This window comes from Bemisia tabaci, chromosome 1, assembly GCF_918797505.1.
Source record: "Bemisia tabaci chromosome 1, PGI_BMITA_v3".
NCBI lineage: Eukaryota > Metazoa > Arthropoda > Insecta > Hemiptera > Aleyrodidae > Bemisia > Bemisia tabaci.
The window spans coordinates 42,360,855-42,379,810 of NC_092793.1; the positions used below are offsets into that span (position 1 = coordinate 42,360,855).

Here is an 18,956-nt window from a genome sequence, read left to right on the forward strand (position 1 = left end):
AAAATTAAATAGGTCCTTAAGGCACGAAAAAGTTTAAACTGAATTTTGATGCTTAAAAATTGGAATTTGGGAGCTTTTAACGGAATATGCATTAAGACTAGTATTACTTGAAATCAATAACACCTCAATATGTTAAAAAACGGCTTATATGCGCCTTGTTCTTCAAGCCCCTCATTATTAACTAACTGGCGAAAAGCCCGCGACTGAAGTCACGGGACTAGATGCTCCGCACTTGTATACGTTGATCATTCTATCCCCTCTGTACAGGGTGTTCCAAAAGTCCCTTCCATAGTACAGAGGGGATGGAATGATCAACAGATGCAATTGCGGAGCATTTAGTCCCGTGACTTCAGTCGCGGGCTTTTCGCTAATTGGTTAATAATGAAGGGATTGAAGGTCAAGCAGCTGTGACAGCAAGCTGTGGTGAAAGCAGCCTGTCTAGGAGACGGTACTCCAAGATCAAACCCGGGTCCTCCAGGTTGGGGGTTGGGGCATCGGGCTAACTCCCCGATACCCGGAAAAAACGTAATGTTAAAAAACCTAAAAAAGATAGCCTCGGTGATAATGGGAAAAAACGGATTTTGCGACACAAACTACGGAAAAGGACTATGGTTTTTGGAACATGGAATGTACAGGGCATTTCTAATAAAATGACAAGAGGTTGTATCGGAGGTAAAAAAGTATAATGTAGATGTCGCCGTGTTAACAGAAACGAAAAAGAAAGGCACAGGATCAGAAAACTTAGGCTGCTATGATCTGTTCAATAGTGGTGTCAGCAAAGATCAACGCGCACAGCAAGGAGTCGCCATACTTATTCGGAAAAATTTGCGTCCGTCCATAACTACTAGGGAAGCAGTAGACCAGCGGATCATCAGAATGCATCTTACACTGCATGGTCACAAGGTGGCCTCGTTAGGAGTATATGGTGTGAATGGTGATGCTCCCGCCAATCTAAAGGATCAGTTCTTTGAGCAACTCAAAGACGAGGTTCTGAAGGTGGGAAGGACAAGAGAGGTCATTATCATGGGAGATTTGAATGGTAGAACCGGACGAAAGAATGGTTCTCAAGTCGTTGGATCTTTTGGTGAAGAGGGGGTGAATGACAACGGTGCACGCATCATTGATATGTGTGAACAGAACGAGTTGAAAATACTGCACGGATTCTACCAACATCGAGATATCCATAAGTATACTTGGCTTCAGCAAACTCGGGAGCTGAAGTCAATCATCGACTCCGCGGTCACCAGACAAACGAGTGCCATGAAGGTTCAACAAGTGAGAGTTTGCCGGGGTTCTCCTGTGGTAGTGATCACCATTTTCTCAAGGCGGAGATTGCATTTCCGGTTAAGTATGAGCTGCAGAGGAATACTTTGCAACATCAGAAGTGCCAGCCACAAGGAACAAAGATCGAACAAGTGCACTACAACATTGATAGCTTACAGCATGAAAGCGTGAAAGCGCTCTACAGGAAGCGGCTGGATGAGAAACTGGGAGTAGAAACTTTCGATACTGCAGAAGAGCTGGAGTAGAAACTTTCGATACTGCAGAAGAGTTGTATCAGTTCATCAAAAGTTGTATACATTCAGCTGCGAAGGAAGCCCTGGGTATGTATAATGAGAGCAAGGCTGTACAGAAACCCTACTGGTGGGACAAAGAGGGAGAGGAGGTAATTGAAGAAAAGCGTAGGAAGTATACCATGACTACCTGGCTTCCAGGACTGCAGACACCCGCGGCGCGTATAGGAAAGCCCAAGCGAGGGATCGTCTTTTAATAGCCAGGAAGAAAAACGAGTCTTGGGAGAACAACTGCTCAAGGATTGACACATACCTGGGGAGAAGGAAGAGTGCTGAGAGCTGGAAGCTGATCAAAGGCCTAAGAAGGGACATGAAACGGAACATTTTATCTCTGATAACAATCTCGCAGCTTGACGAACATTTTAATAAATTATTGACGGAAGGACGACCAGAGTTTCAAACGGGGAATGCTGAAAATATAGTCGAGGATCACTCAATAGAAATTCAAGTTAAGGAGGTGGTCAAAGCAATTAGGGCATTGATGAATGGAAGAGCTCCTGGGGCAGGGAACATTCCAGCCGAGTTAATTAAATGTGGGACTGGCAAGTTGGTTAACCATCAGGGATTTGCTGCAGGAGTGCATTGATGGTGATAACATCTCGGAAGAATGGAAAGAGGCCTGGATAACAGCGTCGCATAAAAAAGTTCCTGTAGTAAACATTAAGTAACATAAAGTAACATTTATGGAAAATTGTTGAAAACAAAGATCGAAGAGGAGTGGACCCCGTTCGAGGCGGAGGAGCAAGCAGGTTTTAGGACTGGTCGGTCTACCGCTGATCATCTGTTCTGTGTTACCCAGTTAACCGAAAAGAAGAGGATTGTCGGTCAGGAGCTCCATTTAGTGTTTTTGGATATCGAAAAGGCTTATGATAGTATTCCTCTTGAGAAACTTTGGAAAGTCCTAGAAGAAACTGGTTTTAGTAAAGGACTTATTGGAGCAGTCAAGCAGTTTTATAGGGGGCTTTTGCCAGATTCAAGTGCCAAGGAAGGCTTTCAGACGGTTTTTTTTGTCACCAAGGGGCTTAAGCAGGGATGTTGTCTGTCACCGACGCTATTTAAGATATATCTAGAGCACGTTCTGAAGGAATGTAAAAGAAAGTGTGCCGGAATGGGCGTCCCTCTGAATGACCAAGAAACACTGTTCACGCTATGTTTTGCTGAAGACCAGGTAGTCATACGTCAAGATCACGATGACGCGGAGTATATGACCCGGAAGTTGGTTGAGGAGTACCACAAGCGGGGCCTCGAGGTTAGTGTCCGTATAAGACAAAAAAGATGTCAGTCGGGGGTGCTCAGCAAAGCATAGTCCTGGAGGATGATCAACATATAGAAAGTTGCGAACAATACAAGTACCTGGGGGTGAAGCTGACTTCGGATGGGAAGTTGGATCAGGCCATTCGGGACCGTAATCTTCAAGGAAGGAAAGCCATCGCCATGCTTAATGGGATTCTTTGGGACCAAAGGATTTCCAAGGACCACAAAAAGAGGATTTTTAACTCGGTTGTCAAGCCTATAATCACCTGTGGCAGTGAAGTGTGGCAGTTGAAGAAGCGGACCCAAGAAATGATCAAGGCGACCGAGATGGATTTCTGGCGAGGATCGGCTGGAATCTCGAGGAGAGTACGTGTCAGGAATGAACGTGTCCGAGAGATAATGGGCGTTGAGGGGACGATTGTGCACAATATCATGACCAAGCAATTGGTATGATATGGGCATGTGCAGAGAATGGCTGATACCAGGTTGCCGAAGAAGGTGTTGGAGTGGGTCCCCCCCCCCCTCCCACAGGTAGGCGATGGAGAGGGCGTCCGGCCGAACGGTGGGTAGAGGGCATCCGTGAAGAGATAGAGATGCCAGCTTCCGGAGGATCTCTACCACGACAGATTTCTGTGGAGAGTAGGCGTCGCAGCGCGCCCTAGCGTGCCGTAAAAGCGGCTTATACATACATACATTGAAGGACAAGGCGGGGTCTGCAGCTCCTCCCCAAAAAGTAGCTTACATTAATTTATGAATATCCCCAAAGTTTCGTTTCAAAATATTCACTAGTAAGTAAGGGCCGGGCTGGCCGGCGAGGCGCCCTCAAGGGGCCAAGGCAACTGGCAGGAACCCTGCCGTCGTGCACCCCGAAGTTGGACCGTGCCTCATAACTTCGTACTATTGATACATTGTGTATCCTCTATATTCCCGCAAGGCTCAGCGGCCGTCTGATAGCCAACGGAAGGTCTCATCAAAGACTGGCAGACGCTGCAGAGCACGGACTTTCGGAGCACGGCCATGCCTCCACCGAGTTGGACTGTGTTGTTGCAATCTACATTGATAGGTAGCGCTGGCAGTAGCGCACACTACGAGCGATTACCGATTGTTCACAACCCAGCCGAACAGTGCAGACGGATTACATACTGGGTGACTATGTCCCTCCCGCACCCTGTTACCTCGAAGGGTCAGGGCATTGGAGTGGCATAGTCATCCACAGTCACGATGACTGATATTTGAGTGTCCTCAAATATCAGTCACCTCCGGGGATTGAACCCGGGACCTCAGTGTTGGCAGCGAACTGCCTTGACCACTACACCACTGAGGCTGTCAAAATATTCACTAGGTAAAAGTTTAGTGAAGGTGGAAGGGACTTTAAGGACCTCCTGAATAGTCAGTGGGCATACGTGTTCCCGTGTGAATGTTTGTGAAGGCATACTGTGTCATACGTTAATATTTTCGTTTTAATGTCTGTAAACAGAAAATTGATGATGGTTGTCTCAAATTGCATGCAGCCCCCCTCCCTCCCTATTGAAAATGGCAATTTTAGTGTAAAAAATTGAAGTTTCAGAATACGTCGAGTCAAATGTTAATTCTTACGTATTATAGATCGTAGAACCGAAATTTTAGTCGGAAGTTATCCTGAGGGTCATTTTCAAGCCAACTTCTCAGATGGCGGCCAAAATACCACTCAGGGGTACTAATTTGCCTATACAGGTCTAGATGGTGGATTAGGTTTTCAGGGTCGTAGAGCCCGAAAATAAAGTTCAGTTTTCGCTGCGGCTTTCAAGGAACCGGAAAATCAATAATGGCGCCCAAAATTGCCGCCAGTTTTGCGGCTGAAACAACATTTTAGCGCAGCTATGACTAACAATACTTTCAAACTTAAGTTTTGTAGGTCAAGAAGTTCACATAGAAAATCAAATGTTTACTCCTACAAATAATTAAGCATCCGAATCGAAAATGGCTGCCGTCATAGTTACCCAGTTAGAGGCGCAGACCGCTAAATGACAATTGTTTTGCCAAAAAAGGAGTTTCGGTAACAGCCAGTTATGGGCCTATGCCCTAAAATTCATAAATTCTACGATTTTTTGCTCATTGGACGTCTAAATTTTACGGAAAGTATCATGATTTGGTCATTTTCGGTCCATAATGGGGGTCGAGTACTGGCTAAAACATAAGTCTGAAAGCCGATTTTGGCGAACAATGCGGGTTTTTTGCCATTCAACACGCTGTTTCAAAACGCTCCCATTGGAGAAGCTTTTCCTTCGAGTATATTCATTTAGGATGTGAGATAGCCACGTTGGCCAATTTTAGTCCATTTCAATCCTTGCGCTCATAATTAGATATAACTTTTGAGAATATTTTCGTTTTTCATCATTATTTAAAATGGGTGATCTTTAACCAGAATCAGATTCCTTGGCGGAAAATGTACGGAGCTGGTCAAAACCTTCCTCCAAAATTGTTTACCCCAAAACCGCCATTTTGGCCGCCATCTTGAATTGGGGGGGTGCATGAAATTTGATATGACCTTCATAAATTTTCTTTTTCTGGACATCAAAACGAAAAGAGTTGTGTACGACACATTATGCCATCACGAACGTTCACACGGAACGCATGTTTTGTTCCGTTTGCCTCCTGACTAATAATAGTGACCTGCTCTCCGTCTACACATTCCTTTCGTTCCCGATAAATTTCGTTACAATAAATTTAACTCATTCAAACTTTGCAGTATCATCATCATCTCTTTTGGTCAAATAAAGGTCTATATCAAATTTGGGTTCAATCGCACTTACCGTTTTTCTATAAACGGACATTAACTTAAGTGCCCTACTTGCGCTGCTTTCCACCTGAGGATTTTTTAAAAAAAAAATTGTCAGTCGTTGGTAACTTTAGTTTTTATTGATCTGATCTTTTATTTCAATTCGAACATTGGATTTATTACTTGAATAGAGTCCACCTTTCTTTTTTCGCACAAAGGAACGTTATCATTTTCTTCTTTCATATTCCATCCTTCATCGTCTATCTTTATCGATTTGCATCATTCACCAGGTCAAGTCATCAAATTCTGCACTGTCTTTTTCTATATATTTACATACATATCTAATCAATCATTGTTAGGTTAGAGGTTGCCGGCCAGGTTGGCCTAGTGGTTAGCGCGTCTGACTCTAGGTCAATAGGTCCCGGGTTCGAATCCCGGTGGTGGCGACAAATTTTCATGGAACTGACGAGTGGATCTGTAAGCAGAATTCGCTCGGCCTTAATCCGTGAAAATTTGTAAGCCCGAGCATGGATGTCTACCAAACTCCCTGATGTCTTCGGACAATAAATAGTGCCTATAGATGGCTGTAGATTCCTAAAGGAATAGAAGCCACTAAACTCTCAATAAAAAAAAAAAAAAAAAAAAAAAAGGTTAGAGGTTATGTTACTTTCTTTTGTTTCCATTATTCAATCCTCCTCCCCCTTCCCTGTTTCTATCTATTAGCGTATATTCCGTAGGAAATACACTATTGCGTTCTCTCCTGGTGGCAGACCTGGACCAAATATCATGTAATGAGCATCGATCACGGGTCGTAGATTACGAATATGTACGCAGTTTGAATTCATTTTTATATACAGGGTGATCCAGACCACCGGTCCACTATCTTTTTCTCGAAAAAGGCGGAAAATTGAGTTTCGGGACAAAATCTTGGGGGAAATCAATCGGGAAAATCTACCCCAAAGAATCGAATGAAAATATTTTTAGCCCCCCAAAATGGTCCCTTGGGGGTGTTTTGGGGGGGGGGGCCCTCCCGTTTCTGGCGATTTTCAAATAGGAAGGGTACATTTTGACTTCAAATTCGGAATCGACGCCAACAATAAGAAAATTTTCCTCTTTGTACTTTTTCCCTAAACCCCCATTTTTTTGAGTTACGGGGCATTTTTAGGTATTTATGGGGCAACTTTCAATTCGATGCTGTAAGCGGTCAAATTATTCTTTCAAGATCTAAAAATTATTGATGTGCCCTATGATCCCAGTTGCTCCGAAATGTTGGGAGCCACGACCCCTCAAAAGTTTTGGGGCTTTGGAGGGCCTTAAGTCGAAAATTTCAAACAGCAATGGTATGTTTTGACTTCAGATATGCATTCTACGCGAAAAGTTACGTAGAATTGATATGGCGCATGGCCTGTTTGCTTCAAATTTTTTCCCCCTTATTTTCTGCAAAAATATACGGCTTCTTATGGGGAAATGGGGTTCTTCAGTAATTTGGAGCAAACAGGCCGTGCGCCATATCAATTCTACGTAACTGTTCGCGTAGAATGCATATCTGAAGTCAAAACATACCATTGCTATTTGAAATTTTCGACTTACGGCCCTCCAAAGCCCCAAAACTTTTGAGGGGTCGTGGCTCCCAACATTGTGGAGCAACAGGGATAGGGAGCAACAGGGAGCGAGAAAGAATACGAAAAACTGTCAATTTCTGTAATCTTTATTCCCGTTTATGACTCCATGAGGGGGGGGGGGGGTTGTCTTGACTCTCAGTATATAGGGACTCTACCCCTTCCCAAGAAAATGGCACGGAACGCCGGTTTCTTTAAGTTAATTTTTCCAGAGGATGCCTGTTTCCTAGGGTGCGGAATATTCCTATGCTAAAAAAGGTTGGAAAAGCTCAGCTCTCCGGTTTCCAATGGTTGCCAATACATAAGAAAATAATTCCTGTGAAGTTCCAGACCAATCGGAGCATATTTAGAACTTCCGCCGGCGACTTTTTTTTAAAAAAAAAAAAAAAAAATCGAGTTTTCAAATTTTGCCACTGAATAGCCCGCCCTGTGATCAAAAATAGCTTTTTTCTGCAAGAAAAACGGGTTGTAGCGAAAAAGTGCAAATTTTCAAAATTATAGACCGTAACATTTTACAAAAGAAGTATATAATATGTGAAGAGAAGTTTTAAAAACATCACCGGTAAAATTCATCCATCGGGACAGCTCTTCTCCAAGCTAAAAAAAAATGTACTTGCACTCCGATGGTACATGCGAAAAGAAAAACTCCAAAACTGAAAACACGACAACCCTGCTAATGTACTTGCTCCCTACAATTGCGTGGAGAGTTTGTTTTGATGTAGAGGTGGACTCACAGGACAGCGTGGGATATCCCCTTCATTTTAACTCAATTTGAGCGCTTTTTTTGAGCTTGGGAGTTGATTTCAGAGAAAACCAGTGGCACCACTATGTTTCTCGCGAACTTTTAAATAAAAACTAGTAGTCAAATCGCGAATTCCTTACACATGCAACATCTCCATTGGCATTTACTTATTTGACGATTCCATACGCAACAAACATATTGGACTTGGCAAACTTTTTCTTCAGACTTCACGCGTCACACTAGGGATGGCATTGATTTGACGTTTCAGACGCTCCATTAGAGAAAAGAAAACTGACAATTTTCGCCCCTTCTTTCTAAATTTTTGATATTAAGTATATACAGGGTGTCCCAGAGCGCCCGTACCAGGCCTTTGTCTCGGCTCATTTAGGTCGAACGAAGTCGGCGACCGCGGGGTTGAATAGGGAATTGACCCCAAGGAATCTGAATTTCATGGTCTCGAAACCCCCCTCCCCCTAGCACTCTTTGGGAGGTAAAGGGGGTGTCACGGTCCTAAAAGTCGGGGTTTTCGATCATTTTTCGATTCGATTTCATTAGAATTGGAATGTACGAAAAACTTCACGTGATATCGATCCCTAAAAATCCAAAATCGGACCACTTTACACCCAAAAATAATCCCATAAAGAGGAGGACAGCGGCCCCCTTCATAATTTCACTTGAACCAAAAATTGACGCAGATTCTCCGGTAAAAGATGGTTTTCCAGGAAATCGATCGAAAGGAATCCGATTTTTATGGTCACGAGGCCCCTTTAGCCTCCCTTAGGATGCAAAATGGGGGGCACTCGATTACCCGGAAAACCATCTTTTTCCGGAGAATCTGCATCAATTCTTGACCAAATAGTCCAGGCAAATAAGCCAAAAAAGGGGTCATAGCCTGCAAAAATCCCGGGTAGCAATGTTAACATTGATTCCTATGTAATTTTTGACGCTGAATCCGAATTTCAATTTTGCTCCAAAAAATTCGGACTGGAAAGTTGCCAAAGAACCCCGCACAGAGCATGGGGTCAGTGGCTCTATCTAAAAGTCTATGAAACTTTCATAGATTGATATAAAATTCATTAGTAAGGGAAAGTCAAAAAATTTTCTTTCATGTCACAGCATGGCGGAAGACTTCCGAGTCCCCTCTCCTCTCGTTGTTCGGCGTTCTCGATCAGACCTCGAGCGTAGATAGGTCTTATGCGCTCGGTGCGAATGCCGTACTCCCTCCCTCTCACCGCATCTGTCAATTCTGTTTCAGCAACTACATTTCAGATTCAACCGGTCGGCGGCGAACTCACGGGGATTCAAAGAGGGTATACGTGAGAGGTGCGAGAAGCAGAGAACTCCATATCTCACCGCCCGAACGGGGCATCCTGATGAAAGGAGTGAATGTAAAAAATGCGACATCGTAGTTACCTGGTGGAGAGAGGGGATTTCCTGACCGAAGTGCTCAAGCAAGGTAAGTAAGGTAAGGCGACGCGGAGCGCCTACTTACCTCCGCCGCACAGAAAATAGACCGGGTTCAATCGCAAATATCTCGGCTTCTACTTGCACAAGTGAGCTAATTTATTGGCTTTCCCTTACTTATGAACTTTATATCAATCTATTCAAGTTTCATAGACTTTTAGAGAGAGCCACTGACCCCATGCTTTGAGCGGGGTTCTTCGGCAAAAATGGCCTAAAATCGGCCTTTTTCCGGATTAGGGCCTGTAACCTGCCAAAAATTGATCTGACGACAAAATTAGTTATTTTCAAAAATAAAGCTCGTTTAATTTTCAATAAAATTGTTCTTACACACTTTTTTGCTCAAGGCAAAATCAAGCGCGCTGGCGGGAGCCGAACTTTGAAAAATGAGCGAAAATTGCGCACATTGTAATGTGTTGAGCTCCTTATTTTTTACATCAACTCATGACAGTTAGTTTAAATTTGATAGTCTTCACTTAATTTGTCCTGAAATTACTTGTCAGACGATTAAAATAGGAGAAATCGAGCAAAAACAGTGAAAAACGCAATTTTTGCTAATTTTTCAAAGTTCGGTGCCCGCGAGCGCGCTTAATTTTGCATGTATCAAACAAGTGCATAAGAACCTTTTTTATAGGAAAAACGAGCTTTATTTTGAAGACAACTAAACTGTCGCCAGATCAATTTCGGCCGAATTACAGGCCATAATCAGGATTTTTGCAGGCTCTTTTCCTTAGTTGCCAAGACTGAAAGGGTTATTATGGAGGAGGCTGTTGTCCTTCTCTTTAAGGGATCAATTTTGGGCGTAAAGTGGTCCGATTTTAAATTTATAGGGCTCGATTTCGCGTGAAATTTTCCGTACAATGCAATGCAAATGAAATCGAATCGGAATTCGATCGATAACCCCAACTTTTAGGACCGTGATCCCCCTTTACCCCCCCCCCCCCCCCCGAGGGGTGCTAGGGGGGTTTCGAGACCATTAACTTCGGATTCCTGAAGATCAATCTCCTATTCAACCCCGCGGTCACCGACTTCGTTAGACCTAAATGAATCGAGAAAAAAGGGTGCTCTAGGACACCCATGTTACCAGTCCAATCAAAGTGGGAAAATTAGAGGGAAAAATTCCCTTACGAGCGATGTTTGGCTAGAGATGCTTGTTAGGGTTTGGAGAGACACAGGCTAAAAACCCCCGTTGATATTTCTTGTGCTTAGCCCCTCAGCCTCCAACCCCTCCCCCCCACCCACAAGGCTAAAATATAGATTTTTCGGCTACATTTCGAGAACGGTTAGGGATAGCAAGTTGCGTTTAGTTGGGAAAATGTTCCTCGTCAAAATATGCACAAAGAAGTTTCTTATACCTTTTCTTCTCTGGGTACTACTTGACCCTCAAAATGGCCAACGCGTATGGGCGTTATAGCGCGCATCCTCACTTTGCTCGCACAAGTACGGCTTCAGACCGCACTGCCACGCCGGTACCTGCGCCGCAACAGACCCTGAGGCGGCGTATAATCTGTTACTCGGAGAGAAATGCATATTTTTGCTTGACATTTTGCACAGATTCTCTTGAGGATATACTTAGCCCGCATACGAAAGATCAGGAATTTTGACTCTCGTTTTTGGCCTCAAAATGGCGAACTGTTAAAAATCCCCGAGCTCAGCATCTTGCTCCAGAATTTTAATTTGGCAAGTAAAATATCGATTCCTCAGTAATCTTACTCGTAGAACTCGAATTTTTGATCAAAAATTTGATACAACCCACTGAATAGGGGCGGATCCGGGGGGGGGGGGGGGGCGATGGCGAGATCCCCCCCCCCCGGAGCTAAAAAAAGAGGGAGGGAAAGAAAGGGAATAGTTTCATTACATTTACCTATAATTATACGTATTTTTCATCAAGATTGCAAGATGAATCTGAATTCGTTGAAATGAAGGACAAATTCACAGATGATAAAAAAATTGGTGTGCGATTTTTGGTCCACCAGTAGCTAGAGGGCCTTAATGACAAGGGTCCGGCCACCAGGTTAAGGCCCGGCGTGGACACAATGGGAACAATACTTCATTGAGCTCAGCGCTGACCCAGCGGCTCCTCGCCGGGATCCGACGTTGCAATTCTCGGCTCGCCCGAAAATGCCCGAATTTTTACACTGTCTAATTGGTTTGCACAGACTATACTCAACGTAGTTGCTCTTGTAGATCTGTGTCTATTCTCTACGCCGACTACCTACTGATACTTATATAGCTTCTGTTACCAATTTAACACACCTTTCAACCGCGATTTTTGGTGCCACGGTAACCCAAAATTTTGTTTATCTTCCAAAGCGCTCACAGCATCCTTAAAATTGTCCTCAGGCTTTTTAAATTTCCATGCATTATGACCGAAAGGAATCTATTTCAGCAAGTTTACTCGTGAGAGTGAGAATGTGGCACCCTCAATAATGTGATTCGAACCGAGGATCTTTTCACATGAAATCAGACGCGCTGACCACTCCGCCAACTTGGTCGGCTGTTGCACATTTTCAAAGAATAAAAACGGATCTGCCGGAAATCGGAATCAAAATTTTGAACAGAAATTAACAGTTATGACGGAAATATGGCTCGCCATAAATAATGATATTAAGTGTCCCAAATAATGGACTTTCATTGCAAATATGAACGTGGGAAAATTACTAATTTTAGTAACATTCATACAATGGAGTTGTGAATCAGCATGGTGGTTCTCCATTAAAATCTATGCATGGTAGAAATCGCGGTGCATTTAAGCTTTTACGGCAAACTATTCATCACTCAAGATGTCAATCGCTGTTGAAAATGTCATTCAAGCCAATGGTTCCTTCACAAATCTTGAAAATATGCTGAAGGTAAAATGATTGGCAATATCTTACTCTATAGTATAAAATCATAAGGGTGCCGTGTCACACTAGCTACGTTTGTGCGAGGCTCGAAATCGAGGTTTCACGAAACCCGAGTTTGTAATGCAAGTTTTCGCCGTCGGATTTATGCGGGCGCTGTAACCCGACTTTCGCGGGAAATCAAACTTTCCGATTCTGGCGCTGTTTATGCGCATATTTTCGATTGAACTTGAATTTCATGCGTTGGCGCCATTTTCACAAGCTATACTTCATTTTTTCACTATGAATTGATTCAATAAAATTATTATTACTCTTTTATCCCGTGTATGTTCCACAATTTTTCCGCAATATATAAGCGGAGGCTTCATCTTCACTAGAAAAGCCTTTACTGACTCTCTGAGCAACAGTTGGAAAAATGACAGTGGATTTTTAATCATTTTACGTTCATATTTAAAAATTGAATGAATACCTAAGTAATCTCAACAACCCTTTAAATCATGCTCGAGCTTATATTCTGAGTTCAGAAAAGTTGCCATCATATGTAATTTTAGTGATGTTAAAAATAATTGTGGCAGGCGCAGAAATTCATCGTGTTGTTTATTGAGCTTCTAATGATCTTACAATAGGTAGATATAGGCATTGAAAGTGTAGGAGTGCTAATCCAGTAAAGCACTGCACCTTTACTCCATGGTGTCGTAAAGATTGTACCTATGTCTGCCATTATTGTAGTGAAACAAATAACTAATCGGGAATACTTATGGGAATCGCTCCTTCAAAATATGATTAAAATAAGCGGATATTGATAGGTCAACAATGTATCGCTGAAGCAGAAGCGTCTAAATCCTCTTGAGGCAACGAACGGTGACAATCTCAACAAACTGATGACGCTTCACAAATTTTAAGTTTCCACATTCCCAGAGACACGAGCTGAAATCCTGTTTCTCACCCCTCTTTCCGACTGCTCTCCGAGTCCATGAGCAAGACAGGAAGAAAATAGGCAAGCTACCTACTACTGTTTGCCTACCTATGTGTTTTTTTTCTTAAACTTGATTTTCAAAGGTGACTCATGTAAAGAGCAACTGACAAACAAGATTTCAGAACCTGCCATTGCATTTCACTAACCTAAGACACAAACCCAACCTTACCATTGATATTCTTTCGCTTACACTGTTTATTATTCTCCCACTGAGATTCGATATGAACTCAATTCAAAAATGCTTTTGAATTTAATTATTCGGGTAGATTGGAATATGGAGCTTTCAGTCTATCTGTAAAGCGCATTTACTAACTGTTCCCGCCACAGCGGATCCACCAGGTATTTGGAAACTCGGAAGTTTCCCCCGCAATACGCACACGGACAACACGCGTTGCACCGCGACGTATTGTCTCTCTCCGCGGCGTTTGTTCCTAGCGAACTTCGCCCGACCGCCGCCTGAGGGCGCTCCGCGCACCACGCTTGCTCGAGCTTGCGATCAGCTGACCGACCGGTCTGTATGTAGTTCATTAGTGCTTCTCTGCTTGTACGTCGTACCTGGATTTGGAGTTTTAGCTGTTTCGCTGCTGTTCACAAGGATTTCTCTGGATTTCTTGCTTACCTTGCTTTCTTTGCTTGTTTGCACTTTCTTCCTTTTAGCCGTCATCACGGTAAGCCGCAGTTTTCTTTTGTCACTACCGCCTCCTTTGTCACCGCATGTGGAGACCTCAGCCTTGAGAGCCCACCACCGCTGTTCAGCACACCGCCGCATGGCCTCATCTTCCCAAACAAAAAGGGTTTTGGGAAGATGATCGGCTGAGCGCCACCGCGTTTTAGGTTCGAGGGGATTCAGTTTTCGGAGAGAGAGGTGAGGCACACCTATACAGTCCACTCATATTTTTAGCTCAGCCCTGACGCTCCATTTTGGTCCCTCGGGCCTTTGATTGAGACAGCATTTTGATCATCGGCATTAATTTTAAGGCAGCATTCCTTTTCCATTGAGCATGTTAAGCCATCATTTTGAGTTTCATCGTGTCTGAGTTTCACCTCTTAGAAGGCTGCACCTTCTTCGAGGCCACGTTTCCCCGCAGCACAGCACGGTCTCAGTTACCTCAGTCGTACATGTGTGAGGTTAAGGTTGATTTCTTACCTAGAATATTACTAGTCTTCTTCAAGATTAACGAGTTCACCCGCATTCTAGTAAAAATCAGCTCACCGCAACCGAAAACCGCATTTTTAGTTCTCTCAATTTGGCTCAATGTATAACCTCACTGTCTCTGCACATGGCTGTGAGCAGCTTGTGAGAATTTTTTGTCATTGTGGGTGCTTTTAGCTCTCTCACCCTCTACTTTCTCACCTGCTTATGCAGCGCTAGGATAATTTTCATCATTCATTGCAGTGAGGTCAGTTATTTTATGCTCAGTTCTCGCCTCGCCTCCTCTCCGAACCTAAATATCTCCGCATATCATCGTAACTTCCCAGTTATCATTTTGTAGTGAGTGCTATCATTGCCTGTGTGCTTGTTTTGCATTTTGGGTGTGCTTAAGCTTAGTATTTTCAACTTGGGCATCCCTTATCAGTGCACATAGTATTTCATTGTTTTTCTCTGCATGGACAAACATTCCATAGAGTTACACCGCACGCATTAGTTCCTCAGCTCGCCGCAGTATTTTTGAAGTGCGCCACTGTCTCTTGTTTGGTTTTCTATGCACTTTTTCCTCAAGCTATCAGTATTTTAGCAATCTTAGTGTACATTTTCTTAGCTCAAGCGCTCCGTTATCTCAATTTCATTTGGTTTGTCGCACCTGATCAGAACCATGGCAACGTTAGATTTGGAGCTAGAACAAAGGTTGCAAGCAAATATTGCTGAAGAGCAATGTATTTTACGCACGCTAACTTCTTTGCATGAGGAGGCACTTGCGCTCTCTATAAAAACTGTCCAAAGTTTCCAGGGACAGATTAATAGGTTAGCAGCTATAGAAGCTGAGGCTACTATTGTCAGAAAGCAAGCAGTAGCAGTTAATGTGGCTATTCCTGATGAGTGCAAATCAAAGCGCATTAATATTACTAGATTTACTGATGATGTTGATACTTTCTTACGAGCGATAAATCACAAGTTTTATTCATTGCTCGCACAAGTGCGCACACCTGAGGCGGCCACACCAGCCCCCCAGACAGCACAACCGCCTGGCCAGAAAAATCAAGTTAGGTTACCCAAACTTGAACTGCCCAAGTTTTCAGGTACTCTCACTGAATGGTCATCTTTTTATAGTATGTTTAAAGTGCCAGTTCATGAAAATGCTTCTCTAACCCCAATTGAGAAGTTCACTTATTTGCTTTCCTCTTTATCTGGTGAAGCACTCTCGCTTGTAAAAACGCTTGATCCTACTGCTGAAAATTATGGTGTTGCTTGGGACCTTTTGAAGAGCCGCTATAAGTCGGAAAAACGACATATCTATCATCATTTTGGTGGATTACTAGACTTACCGGAGATAAAGAATAGCGCTCAGATACCGCAATTACTCACAAAAGTGCAGGAACATAAAAACGCGCTCACCTCGTTAAAAATTGAGGACGCAACGTATGGTCCTTTGTTAGTTACTGTACTCACGCGAAAATTATCGCCCTTCTGGCAGCGCAAATTAGATGAATCCCGTGCGGATCCTCGCGCGTATCCAACGTTAGAAGAGTTCATTAACTTTTTGAAAGATGAGTGTTCTCAAGCTCTAGACAACCCTGTAAGTCCTAAGCCTCAGTCTAGTCAAAGCGGCTCTCAGAAGTCCCCCAAGGTTTTGTTCGCTAAAAACGACCAAACCCAGTCTCCTGCTAATGGTAAACAACGTAAGCGTTCGCATGGTAGTGGTACTAATTCTGCTCGGCAATCGCATGCTTTTGATTCTTCCCTTGTAAATACTTCTCCTGCTGCTTCACCTTCGTCGGCCCCGCACATCTCAGCTAACGCATCGACCACTACGGACTCCTACGCTGGAAAACATCTCTGTGGATGGTGCGAACGAGGTCATCAAGCGTTCCGCTGCCCTCAAATATTGAACATGTCGCCTTCAGAACGGATGAACGCAGCACGCAAGAATCAACTATGTTTCAACTGCCTCGGAAATCACGACGTTGGAAAATGTGAATCGCGCCACAACTGTTTCCGTTGCGGAAAACGTCATCACACCATCTTATGCGAGAAGCAGGACCCCCAAGGACAGGCTGACCAGGTCAAGGACACCAAGAAGGTTTTCATCGCACGAATTCCAGAGCAGACGGTAGTTCTACCGACCGCCCGAGTACTCCTATCCGCTAACGGACACGTCGTCATTGCCAGGGCGCTGTTGGACTCTTGCGCAGACGTGTCCATCGTCACTACTCATTGCGCTCAGCTGCTCCATCTCAAGCTCGCTCGCCATGCCGCCCCTGTTGCCGGATTGGACGACACCGGCATTCAGGTCAGGGGTTCCGTGGAGGTGGACGTCAGCACTTTGGACAAGCAACTCGTCGCCTGCGACCACAGGATGCTCGTGTCGACAAAGATTACTGGTCACACCCCCTCAGTCGTGCTCTCCAGGACCATCCGTGCTCGTTGCCGCAGCTTGCCGCTCGCCGACCCGGATTTTGACTGGCCTGGTCCCGTGGACATGCTGATAGGAGCTGATCTCCTGCCACTGGCGCTGACTGGCGACTCCATCAAGCTGGGTTCCCCGGCCCCCGTCGCCTGGGGTACTCTCTTTGGTTACGTCGTCCTTGGACCCGCACCCCGCCGCACCGCTTCGGAGGATGCCGCCGAGAGTCGCAAGGTGCTGCTCACTCGGGAACCGCCGAATCTCTCGAAGCTGTTCGAAGATTTTCCCGCCATTGAAGACGTCGCTCCCGCAGCAAGGCAGGACCCGACCGACGAATACGTGGAAAACTTCTACACCGCTACGACAACACAAGGAGCAGACGGACGATACTGCGTCCGACTTCCGTTCAAGCCAGAACACCCGCCGCTGGGAACGTCACTCGCACGAGCTGAAGTTCGTTTTCGAGCCCTGGAACGCCGCTTCGAGAAGGAGCCGGAGTTTCACGCGGCCTACAAGAAGTTTATGCAAGAGTACGAGAACAACGGATTCATGTCTCCTGCCGCCATACCGCCCGCAACCGCACCGCACTACTTCATTCCGCATCACGCAGTTGTGAAGGAGTCTAGCAGCACGACCAAGCTACGCGTCGTTTTCGACGCCTCCGCACCGACCTCTACCAAGGTCTCGTTGAATCAAGTCCTGCTTCCTGGTCCCAAGCTACAGACGGACATACGCGACTTGATCATCAACTTCCGCAAGCATCCAATCACCCTGACCGCAGACATTCAGCAGATATACTTATACATCAACATTCATCCGAGCGACGCCAAGTTCCAGATGATCCTCTGGCGCCCGGATAAAAACCGCGCCTGTTCGAGCCTACACGCTGAACACCGTAACCTTCGGCGTCAACTGTAGCCCGTTTTTGGCCATCCGCACCACGCAACAAACCGCGACCGATTACGGTCAAGAGGATCCTGACGCCGCGAAAGCGCTCACCTCAGAGGTCTACGTCGACAACCTGCTAACTGGAGCCTCCACCGTCGAAGCTGCCAAGAACAGGAAGGTAGGGATAGAGACACTCGCCTCCAAAGGGGGATTTCGGTTCCGCAAATGGACCTCCAACGACGCACGAGAGCTGGAAGGAGTCCCAGCCGAAGATCTGGAGTGCCCGTTCCTCGACGACCCAGAAAATCCACGCTACTCTCTTCTCGGACTGCACTGGGCGTCCAAGAGAGACCTTTTTACCTACCTCATTCGCGTGGACACAGACGCCAGGACAAAGAGAGGAGTGTTGTCCGTTGTGGCGTCCATCTACGATCCTTGCGGCTGGCTTAGCCCCGTCGTCTTAGGCGCCAAAACCTTCATCAAGGAGCTTTGGAACTTGCCGCTAGATTGGGACACTCCGCTCCCTCCCAACGTACAGCAGAGATGGGACTCTTTCACCGCCGAACTCTCAGCACTCACACAGGTCACCGTTCCGCGCTTGATGCACCGCCCCGCCCCTAGCTATCAGATTCACGGTTTCTGTGATGCTAGCATCTGTGGGTACGCCGCCGCTCTGTATCTCCGCTCCGCCGCTAACGAAACCGCAAGCACAGCGAAAGTCACGCTAATCATCGCCAAGACTCGCGTCGCCCCTAAGAAGGAAGTCACAATTCCGCGGCTAGAGCTTTGCGCAGCTGTACTCCTGACTCGTCTTTTTGAAGCTTATCTACCTCTACTACTGGACTTTGCTCCAAAAAAAGTCGTAGGTTGGTCTGACTCCACGATTGTGCTATCTTGGATAGCATCGAATAGCCGACTCGACACGTTCGTCGCTAACAGAGTAGGGAAGATTCGAGACACAACAGCGTCCGTTACCTGGAAGTACGTGCCGTCAGAGTCTAACCCCAGCGATCCCGCCTCTAGAGGAATCCCACCCTCTGAGCTTCCCGCGCACCCGCTCTGGTGGGAAGGCCCACCATGGCTGACCCTCCCAGAGAGCGAGTGGCCACCGCTCCCGGATCTTATCCCAGAAAAGGATTTACCCGGGGTCTTACCCGCAGCCACAGTCCTGCTAGCAACCGTGGCTCCACAGAACTTAGGCATCCCGCTATTTTCTACGTGGACTAAAACTGTGCGCGTCATGGCGTACGTTTTCCGCTTCTTTTCCGCGACACGTCT

At 45.3% G+C, this 18,956-nt stretch overlaps 1 protein-coding gene across 1 annotated transcript in view; it reads right to left on the reverse strand.

Annotated features, from left to right (window-relative positions):
• Window positions 1-18,956, reverse strand: part of thoc6 (THO complex subunit 6) — a 65,837-nt gene that overhangs the window by 23,781 nt on the left and 23,100 nt on the right. The window lies entirely within an intron of this gene.